The sequence below is a fragment of the Setaria italica genome, chromosome II (assembly GCF_000263155.2).
Source record: "Setaria italica strain Yugu1 chromosome II, Setaria_italica_v2.0, whole genome shotgun sequence".
Lineage (NCBI taxonomy): Eukaryota > Viridiplantae > Streptophyta > Magnoliopsida > Poales > Poaceae > Setaria > Setaria italica.
Window position 1 is genome coordinate 24,361,915 of NC_028451.1, and position 10,844 is coordinate 24,372,758.

Genomic DNA, 10,844 nt, shown 5'->3' on the forward strand with positions numbered 1-10,844 from the left:
GGGGTGGTGTGGAGGTGGGGGCTCCATGGGAGACCCGTGCGGCGGTGTTGGAAAACAGGGGAGCGGCGGCGCTGGAAGTGGTGTAAGGTGGTGTAGGTGGCGCCACAAGTCCTTATATAGGGCCAGGGAGGTGCGGGTGAGCGGGGCGGAGCTTCAGGCATGAGTGGATAGGATCGGAGGGCTCGGTGAGCTGCAAAGTTTGGTAGAACGCCAGCCTCCGGGGACTTAGGCAGATCTCGGTTTTGTTGTTTTTCAGCATTTTAGCTAACTTTGGCTCAGATTTTGAGTAGCTTCCTGTTTGAATCAGGTCAAGGTGTAATTGAAGGAAAAGTTTTTCGGTCTTAGAACTCCAACTCCTATTAAGGATTTTTCTTGAGTTCAGTTTACTGTTTTACACGACTTTGACCAAGTTTTTGAGGAGGTTCGATTGTGATTTGGACCTGGGTCAGTGTAACAAAGTTGGAACACACTCAAGGAACTACAACTTCTATTAAAGGTATGACTCGACATTAGATATAGAATTGTGAGATAACAGGCTGCAAAGTTGGAAAAAAAACATGAATTCCAGGACTTTGGTCATTTGTAGGGTTTTAATATACTCCTAATTTGATTCCTTTTTTTTACCCTCTCCCGCTCCGAATTAGCCAAAGTGTTATTAGTAAAAGTTGTTTGAAATTAAAAGTTTTACAACTCTTATTTGGGCAAAATTTTAAGTTTGTATACAAAAACTCATATTTTATATTTAACTCCAAAAAGAGCTTTTGAGGGGCAATTTGGACATTTCACCTCTTTTATTTAGTGCCTAATGACTTGCTTAAGTTTAATTATACCTAAGTAAGGTAGAGTTGTTACAGCCTACCCCCCTTAAAGGAATCTCAGCCCAAGATTCTAGTGAAGAAAGGAACTAGTGTGGCTGGTGCAACGTACCTCCCTGATCGAAAAGAAAACCGCGAAAGTTCGTCTTGAGGTATTCTTCTGTTTCCCACGTCACTTCATCTTTTATATGGTTACTTCACTGAATTTTGAACATTTCCACCATTTGTCTATGAGTATGTCTTTCTTTCCGATCGAGGATCTTAACAAGATATTTCTTGTAAGATAAATCAGGTTCGATCTCCAATTCTTCCGGTGTAAGAATTTCCGTTGGAACTCGAACACACTTTTTGAGTTGCAAGACATGGAAAACATCGTGTATCGCAGCAATCTTCTCCGGGAGCTTAACTCGATATGCTACAGGTCCACAAATTTCCACAATCTAATATGGACCAATATAGCGCGAAGCCAACTTTCCTCTTACTCCGAAGCGTTGTATGCCCTTAGTCGGTGATACTCGGAGGTATACAAAATCCCCAACTTCGAATTGAATGGGTATCCTCCTCTTATCAGAATAGCTCTTTTGTCGGGACTGGGTGGCCTTAAGGTTTTATCAGATAATTCTCACTTTTTCTTCGGCCTCCGTTACCAAGTCAGGTCCATAAACCATTCTTTCTCCCGGTTGCGACCAACTATTGAAAGGTGCCATTTTTAAGCTAGCTTGGTAACTATTGTTTTATGAAAACTCTGCTAAGGGCAAACATTTATCCCAGTTCTTGTCGTAATAAATGACACAAGCACATAGCATATCTTCCAATATTTGGTTGACCCTTTCAGTTTGTCCATCTGTCTAGGGTGATATGTGGAGCTACGAATCAACTTAGTGCCAAGCGAAGACTGCAATTGTTCCCAAAAATGTGCTACAAACTGACTACCTCGATCTGAGATGATCGTTTTTGGCACACCATGTAGGGAAACAATCCGGTCAAGATACAGCTCTGCATATTTTTGTATGGTGTGAGTGGTGTGTACCGGAAGGAAATGCGCTGTTTTAGTAAGTTGGTCCACTATAACCCATATGGAGTCATGCTTGCAAGAGGTATTGGATAATCTGACTATAAAGTCCATGCTTATGTCCTCCCACTTCCATGAGGGAATAGGCAACGGCTGCAAGGTGCCAGCTACCTTCAAGTGGCTTGCTTTAACTCGTTGACAGGTATCGCATTCTGAAACGTAGCGTGCAATATCTGGTTTCATCCCACTCCACTAGAAATTTTGCCGGAGATCATGATACATCTTGGTATTACCAGGGTGAATTGAAAACTTGGAAAGGTGTGCTTCGTCCATGATTTGTTTCTTAAGATCGGGGTTATTTAGAACAACTAGCCGAGCTTCATAATGTACAACTCCCTTCCAATCCTGACGGAATGCTTATATCCCTCATCTTTCTGCGCGAGTTTCTTCTTGATAAGTTTTATTTCTTTATCCTCTAGCTGTGCTAAGACAATTTGGTCATCCAAGGTAGGCTCAATGGAAATATGACTTAAGGTGCCATGGGGAATAATCTCCAAACTAAGCTTAGCCATCTCATAACATAAGGTCTCGGCAAAGTTGGTTGATGTCAAGCAGTTACGATGGATCTAGTGGTTGAGAGCATCTGCAACTACAATGGCTTTGCCTGGGTGATAATGCACTTCTAAATCATAGTCCTTGATCAATTCCAACCATCTTCTCTGATGTATGTTGAGATCTGCTTGAGTGAAGATATACTTGAGACTCTTGTGATCCGTATAGATGTTACAACGAGTCCCCATAAGATAATGTCTCCACGTTTTCAGAGCATGAACGACCGCTGCTAATTCCAGATCATGAGTAGGATAATTCAGCTCATGTGGCCATAGCACTCGTGAGGCATAGGCAATGACTCGGTTGTCTTGCATAAGAACACATCCAAGTCTAGTGCCAGAGGCATCGCAATAAACGTCGAACGGCTTAGTAGTGTCTGGCTGAGCTAGAACTGGTGCGATGGTCAACAATCGCCTTAATGTGTGGAAAGCCTCTTCACATTTTTCGCTCCACATGAACTTAACTCCTTTCTTTGACAATTCAGTCATTGGCTTAGCTATTTTAGAGAAGTTAGGAATGAATCGCTGGTAGTAACCTGCTAACCCGAGAAAACTTCGAATTTGATGAACTGAAGTGGGCGGCTTCCAGTCCATCACCTCTTGAACGTTGCTTGGGTCTACTGCTATGTTGTCGCTTGATATGGTGTGTCCTAAGAATTTAACACTATCCAGCCAAAACTCACACTTGGAGAATTTGGCATATAGTTGGTGATCCCTTAAGCATTGGAGAACAGTGTGAAGGTGCTCTGCATGTTCTTCCTCATTCTTCGAGTATACTATGATATCATCGATGAATACCATGATGAATTTGTCAAGTTCAGGCATGAACACTGAATTCATGAGATACATGAAATAAGCCGGCATATTTGTAAGCCCAAATGACATGACTAGGTACTCGTAGAGTCCATACCGTGTAGAGAAAGCAGTCTTGGGAATATCGCACGGGCGGATTTTGATTTGATGGTAGCCAGAACGAAGATCAATCTTGGAAAATACTCTAGCTCCAGCTAACTGATCGAACAAAACATCAATGCGGGGTAATGGGTACTTATTCTTTATTGTCACCGCATTGTGAGGTCGGTAGTCCACACACATACACAGATTCTCGTCCTTCTTTTTCACAAACAAAGCTGGACAGCCCCAAGTTGATGTACTTGGGCGAATGAAACATTTTTCCAACAACTCATGTAACTGAGTTTTCAATTCTGCCAGCTCTACGGGTGGCATCCGGTACGACCTCTTTGAAATTGGTGCGGTGCTTGGTTGCAACTCAATAGCAAACTCGATATCTCTATCTAGCGGCATACCCGACAAATCATCTAGAAACACATCAGGATATTCACACACCACTGGGATGTCCTCCAGTCGAGCTTCAGTCACGGGATAGGCACAAGAATTTTTGCACTCTTGGTAGGGTAACAGTATGGTTGAGCTACCATATTTGGGTGAATTTAGGTGGACTGCTCGGGCAGAGATGTCTAATGTCACTTGCTGCCGAGTCATCCAATCCATACCCAAGATAATATCTATCCCCTCTAAACAAAGGATAAGGAGGTTTTCCTTAAAAAGGGTTCTTCCTAACTTGATGGGTACATGGCGGGTCATTTGGTCTGAGGCTACTTTCCTACCCGAGGTAGAGATCATATATGCCTCTTTTGTGTGATAGAAATCTAACCCACACTTAGCACTGGTTCTAGTCCCGATAAAACTATGGGATGCTCCCGAATCGATCAGAATAAGGATGGGTTGGTTATGGAAACAGAAGGTACCCATCATCACTGGTGCACCTTTTGGAAGTTCAGCAACGTTGGTGAAGTTTAACCTGCCCTGTTGGACCTGCACCCTGGGCTTCTTCCCTTTGCTCTCACCAGACCGTTGATTCTTTTTGTGGGGGCAGTCCTTGGCAAAGTGTCCCGTATTCCCGCAGGTGGAACAGCGGTTTCCAGTAGCAGGGCACAGCGGCATTGGAAGAGTAGGTCAGAGCCCTTGTGGCTAGAATCCGGGGAAACGGGGTGCTGCCTGCGGTGGGGGTCGAGCAACCCATCTCCCAGGCTATGCGGGCCTGTGAGACGCCTGTGGGGGAACCATTCTGTATCTTCGTGCAGGCGGGCTGGGTGTCAGCACTGAAGCCTTCCGCTTCATGTTGGCCTTGAGGGCCTTCATCCAATCCTCCTGAGAAATTGCTAGGTTTACCAGCTCATTGAAGGAATCTACTTTGATGGGATTCAACCTTTCCTTGAGCTGAAGACTCAAGCCTCTGCGAAAAGCGGTCCCTCTTCTTCTCATTAGAGCCCGCATGATAGCCTGCTTAGAGATACAGGTCATTGAAAGCCTGCGCATATTGCAGGACATCATGACTTCCCTGAGTGAGAGCTAGGAATTCATTGAGCTTGCACTCCAGAAGACCCTCAGGGATATGATGGGCCCTGAATGCCGTCTTGAACTCCTCCCAGCTGACGACGTGGTCGGCTGGCTGCATGGCGTGGTAATGATCCCACCATAGGAGGGTAGAACCACGCAACTGCTGCGCTGCGAACTGAGCCCTGTTCTCGCCCGGGCAATGTGCGGTGAGGAGGGAGAACTTGGATTCGATGGCACGAATCCAGGCATCGACGTCGAGCGGATCCTCTGTTTTGTGGAACAGAGGAGGCTGTGTCCCCAGAAAGTCCCATAGCGAGCAACATGAGGTTGCTGATGGGCTCTTCCTCCCTGGGGTTGCTGCTGCTGCCCCTGGGCTATGTGCCTCAGCAGCTCAGTTTGAGCGACCAAGATCGCCTCTAGTGTAGGTGGAGACGGAGGCGGTGGAGGCACCTGCCTCTACTCACTGCTACTGGGAACAGAGCCAGAGCGTGTGCTGTGCACCATCTGCAAGATTCATCTTTCCATTAGTCACATAATCCCAAAAGCTTGCTTAATCACAAGGAAAAAATTATGTGCTGAATCTTAAGTGTTGGTCTTGCCGATAGTGCACAAACAACAATTATATCTTTTATTGAGTAGGTGCAAATCTCTTCTTCAAAGTATACAAAGGTTCTCATCCTTAGTCAAAGGTTAGGACATGTTCATACATAGCTACTTTTATTTTACGCTTGGTGACCAAAAAGAAAGGAAGGTGGTCGTTTAGCCAATTTAGCGAATTGCTGCCCGGGCTGATTTTCAGCAAGCTGAGTGGCGGGGTTTTGGTTCTAACATGAGTTTGACAGATCCAAAGGAGCTGAAATTTTACGAGAAGTTAGAACACAAGTTTCCACACAACTTTGGAATTCAAACCTTGGATCAAAAATAAATGGAGACAGGGTTAAAACTGAGAAGAAACAGCCACTGAATTTCTGCCCTATTTTCCAGACATTACAACTACCCCTTCGCAAAGGCAGGTCCGTACATGGAATCAGTTTTTCAACACCCGGATACTCAACTCAAGCTAACCTATTACATCACTAGCCCAAAATATCGGTCATCGAGGAGTACAACAAAAGAAACTGCTCACAACATGTCGATACACCTAAAAGTTGTTAAGGTTGCCTACTGAGGCAAAGCTAAGTGCAGGAGAGTGAGCGTCGCCAACTCAGGGCTTCGGGGCGGCCTCCTCAAAATCCATGCTCGAAAAGCCCTCGATCTCCTCGTGTTCCTCCTCCTCCTGAGCCACAGGCACATCCTGCTGCACCTCTAAGGCGTGGATAGAATTAAGCTCGACGTGGTGCTCCTATAGGTGCTCATTAGCATCTGCCAGCTCCATTTTCACATCATAGAACTGATCAGCCAACAACTCCATATTATGCTCCATGTCCACTATCTCCTCCTCTAAATCAGAAATCCGGGTTTGCATATCAGCAATCTGGATATCCTTCTGCACCAACTCAAGCGACAGATCCACCATACCATTCTGCAAGGTGGTGAGAGCAACCTGATTGGCCACTACCATCCCAATCATGGTGGTCATAGCCCTGCTCTGCATCTCAATCATCTGGTAGAACACATTCATGCAACGGGCTGAAGTAAAAATCATGCCCTGTGGGTCCAAAATACCTAGCAAGTCCATGTGCTCCATGCGGTCCAACCAATCCGCGTCTCTCCTATCCCTGGCAGGAAACAAACCAATCGGGTCCAGCACAATCTCAAGGGGGTGCTCCCTGCAAAACTGTGTCAATGCCTGCAAAGCTGCAAACTCCCACGTATCCTGCAACGTGTGTCGCTCAGCCACAACCTCCAAAAGTGGCCACTGTGGCTGGTCAGGGGGTGGGGGCACCTTCACGTGCACGTAGCTCCGGGAAATCCCATGATCCTGGTACGCGCGTCGCGCGTAAACAGACGGTGACAGGTACCCAAAAGAGCGCAAAGTGTCCCATGGTATCGCAGGAAAACCCTCGTAGTGGAGACACGTCGAGTGCGAGGTGCCATCCACGCCAACAGCAACTTACACAGGGTCAGCCATCTATAACAAAAGGACAAGTGAGAAATGAAATCAATACTCGGAAATCAAAACAGATTTCAGGAAAGTTTGAGAAAAACTCATAACTCAGCAAGTATTCATCCAAAATTCCTCAAATTTTACAAGCATGTTCTTTAGGTAGTGTGTGACAAGTTTGGTATTCAAAGGTGGAGCTAAAACAAAACGTAACAGGATGATATGCTCATGTTTCTATCAAGTGGTACATGCTGGAATTTTCCAAAACCGAGCTGAAGTAAATTGAGAATAACTCTCAAACCAAAAGCCCAGTGGAGCTCAAATTTTACCACTAAGTCCTTCATTAAGTTATTAGCAACTTTTAGTAAAAGATTCCTAGCAGAAAAAGTCCTTAAAGTGGTCGAAAAATTAAAACTCCAACTGGTGTACACTCAGTGTTAGCAGCCAACCAGGGGGTCACAAATCTGATCATAACTCTCAACCTAGGGGGTCAAATTTTATGAAATTTTGACAGCACTTTATTTGGAACATTTAAACCAACTTTATTATATAAAAGTTTTGGTGTTAACATCTGGAACAACTCGAAAGAGTTTTAACAAGACTTGCATTGCGGAAAAAGGACAGCTAGAAAATCCTTATCGCGGTGCACTTCTTGTAATATGTAGGCGAGATCGAACTTCATTCTTTTAGGTTGCAATTTTTATTTCATAATGCATGCACATCCTAGTCGGCCTCAAAACGGAAACAATTGCCCAAAAAAAAAGCTTTGGACTTATGTAGTTAGTGCCGGTGTCAAGGCAACAATACGGCTCTCACTATAATATCTAGTCGAGTCGCTAAACATCGCTTCGTATGCAAATGTGGTTAGTGTACCTGCAGAAAATCACATCACAACTTGAACCTTTCATGCCAGCACTCATGAAAGCATCCACAACCATTACAATTCACTATAGAAACGGCACCCATGCGTTTAACGCTGCATGGACAACGCAACAACCGTGGAAATAGGTTCTTTTGAATAGAACCATATAACCCTTCACATACTCGTGATGCGAAATCTTGCGCATGTATAATAGACGTGGGCGAACAACCATGACGATAGGCTTGTTGGAATCGAACCATACCATCCTTTGCATGATTTAACATACGGAACCTGCGCACGTGTAATAAACGTGGGCGAAAACAACCGTGATGATAGGCTTGTTGGAATCGAATTCCTATCACCCTTCGCATACTCGCGATGCGGAACTCTACACACGTATGATAACCGTGGTGAAAAGTGTTGGAAGTTAGTATAAATAACCAATAGTTACTAGCCACCTTAAATAACCCAAAAATTCCCCAGGGCTTCTCGTATTAAGTTCATCCTTAACGAACTTACAAAATTTTCAACTAGTTTCTTCCAAGTTTTATTCGGAAAAAGGGTGTTTTAAGGTCTGTCATTCTCCGTACCATGCTTCAAGCTCTGACTGTGGCGGAACTGTCCAAATTAACCGGATTAAAATGCACTTACGTCGCGCACTTTAAGCAAGTCAACTTGGTTGTCGATCGGATTTCATCCGATAAACCACTTACTCAGGATCGAGAAGCATTGCTCACACGAAGGTGAGTAGCACAGAGATTACAACATTCCCATCACATTAACATATTTCAACAATTTATTACATTAGAGTTTTCAAAATACAAACAAGTTTGCAAGGTTCAACAAAGGTGGAAAAAAAATAACGGAACCTACATGACAATACATAATATCATGGCGAAGCCGACCATGAGATCCCTTCAATGATCCACGCTGTCTGAGGCGGGTGCCCACTCAACTGACCAACCCGGAGGAAGCTGGGTCGGCCAAGTCAAGCTAGCCACCATTTCCTCATGTTCAGCACTTCCTGAAAACATAGCCACAAACAAGACTAAGCAACCAATACTCAGCAAGACTGACCCGACAGGTGATGACTACTTCACCAACTCCTAGACATGCAAGGCTTTTTGGCTGTGGGTTTATTTTGCCAAAAGCGTCTACCGTTGGTCCTTACTTTTAATATTTTAGCTCAAGTTCTAAGTTCATTAACTAGTCTAGATTAGCAGCTTATACTATGCAAGCATTGTTTCCAAACAATTAAAGAACAAGCATCAATATTAAAGCATTATCATGTTCCATCTGTACTCAGTGCAGAATAGTGATCAAGCAGTCCCAAACTATGAGAGGCAGACGAATCGATTCGAATTTATTAACCATGCAAGGAGAACCTAATCTCATGACATCCACACACCATAAAGGGTCGCTTCATTTGTCAGCCGTCCCTATCGATCCCTTCGGCACGTGTCAGGGCCAACTTCCTTTAGCATGCAATGCTCCATAGTCCCGGCCTCTACCGTGCTATGACCGCAATTGCACCCACATGATGCACCAAGGGAACAACGTTCCAAGGACAGCCGGGGGAGGGTATGACACGCCCTAGTTCAATCAGGTACTAGGCTTCCCTATCCCATACTAGGTATGAGATTAGTACTTTCAAACACTTGATCACGAACGCCGACACGTTTCGACCTTAGCAGGTTCATTACTAGATAGATGGGGCAAACCACCACATCGGAACCATTCCCGGTCCTGTCCGTCATCCTTATAGTTCTAGAAAGAGTAATCACACAACTCCTATAACTCGCGAGTGATAGACAATCACTCGACTTTTACCGAGTCCTATTTAGCACAGCAACTACTCGACCTTAGCAACTAGTGTTCAAAACAAGGTACTAAGTTCATGCATCTATGGTTTCAATCAACTCCTACAAACGTAAATGCACAATCATAAGCATTAATATATTGCATAATTTAAAAATAGGGAAGCATGCACCGGGGCTTGCCTTCAGGAAAAGTTAGCGGTTCCTCGGGGTCTTGATCTAGCTCGGGCTCAACTTCTGTGTGGTATAGCTCCGCGATGGTTTCCTCTTCCAACGTAGGGTGGAGCTCATAGGTTCCGTCGGTGATATTAGCTTCTACACGACATGCACATGCAAGAGTTTAGATTTCTCCATGCTTTTACATGAATGATGCTAGGCATGACTTATTGCTAGAAAGAAAGTTGTATTTAGGCCACATTCACCTAAACAAGGTTCTAACTTTCATTAACTTCGTAAAGTAAGGCGGGTTGTGGTTTAAACTCAAGGTTGACTTTGATGACGATTGTGTACATATAAGATTCTTAAAACTTAGAGTGGCATAAAGAAGGTGGGGGTCGTGTTTGGGGTAGTTCAGGGTTCACTTCGAGAGTTATTCACGTCTGAATGTTTTTTTGTATCTCTTCCAAAATTACCCATTAGGTGCATTAGGACTTATATTTCCTTTATTCCTTTAAACCGATTTCTTAGCCAAAATTTGGTTCCACAAGCAAACAATAACAAATGGCATTGAGAAAATTACAGCACCTTACTTGCGTCATTATTAAGTTACGTAAAAAATTTGGGATCCATTGGATTACCACAAAAAGAATTAAAAATATTTTACCACCAAGGGTAGTATGCACTTAACCATTTTTATCTCAAAACCTACAGTGATTCTGAGGATGAAATTTTAACAGTAGGTTGAAGGTATGTTATAGAGACTTTGGTGAATTTTTAATGATTTTTGGAGAAGGACATCTATTTCCCGTATTTTTCTCCTATTTATCATATTCTATATGGAAAGGTGGGTTTCTTTCTGACTCTAACCATAAACCATATTTTTCCTACAAACTACACTTCCAAACCAAGCTACTCCAAGTGGTTTCATATTTTTATCAGCTTTGGTTTAAAACTTATGCAAAAAGGAAGATTTAACCTTAGATTTCAAATATAAGGTTAAAACAGTGATATCAAGTTCTACTACAGGGCCCTAAGTATTTTTTTGACCTTCTATTCATTGAAATATACACCTCAGAGTTGGATTTACCTTTTTAACATTTTTCTTCTATTTACTATGATTTAAAAGGCCTAAGAAAGAAATAAAACTATAGGATATTATTTAC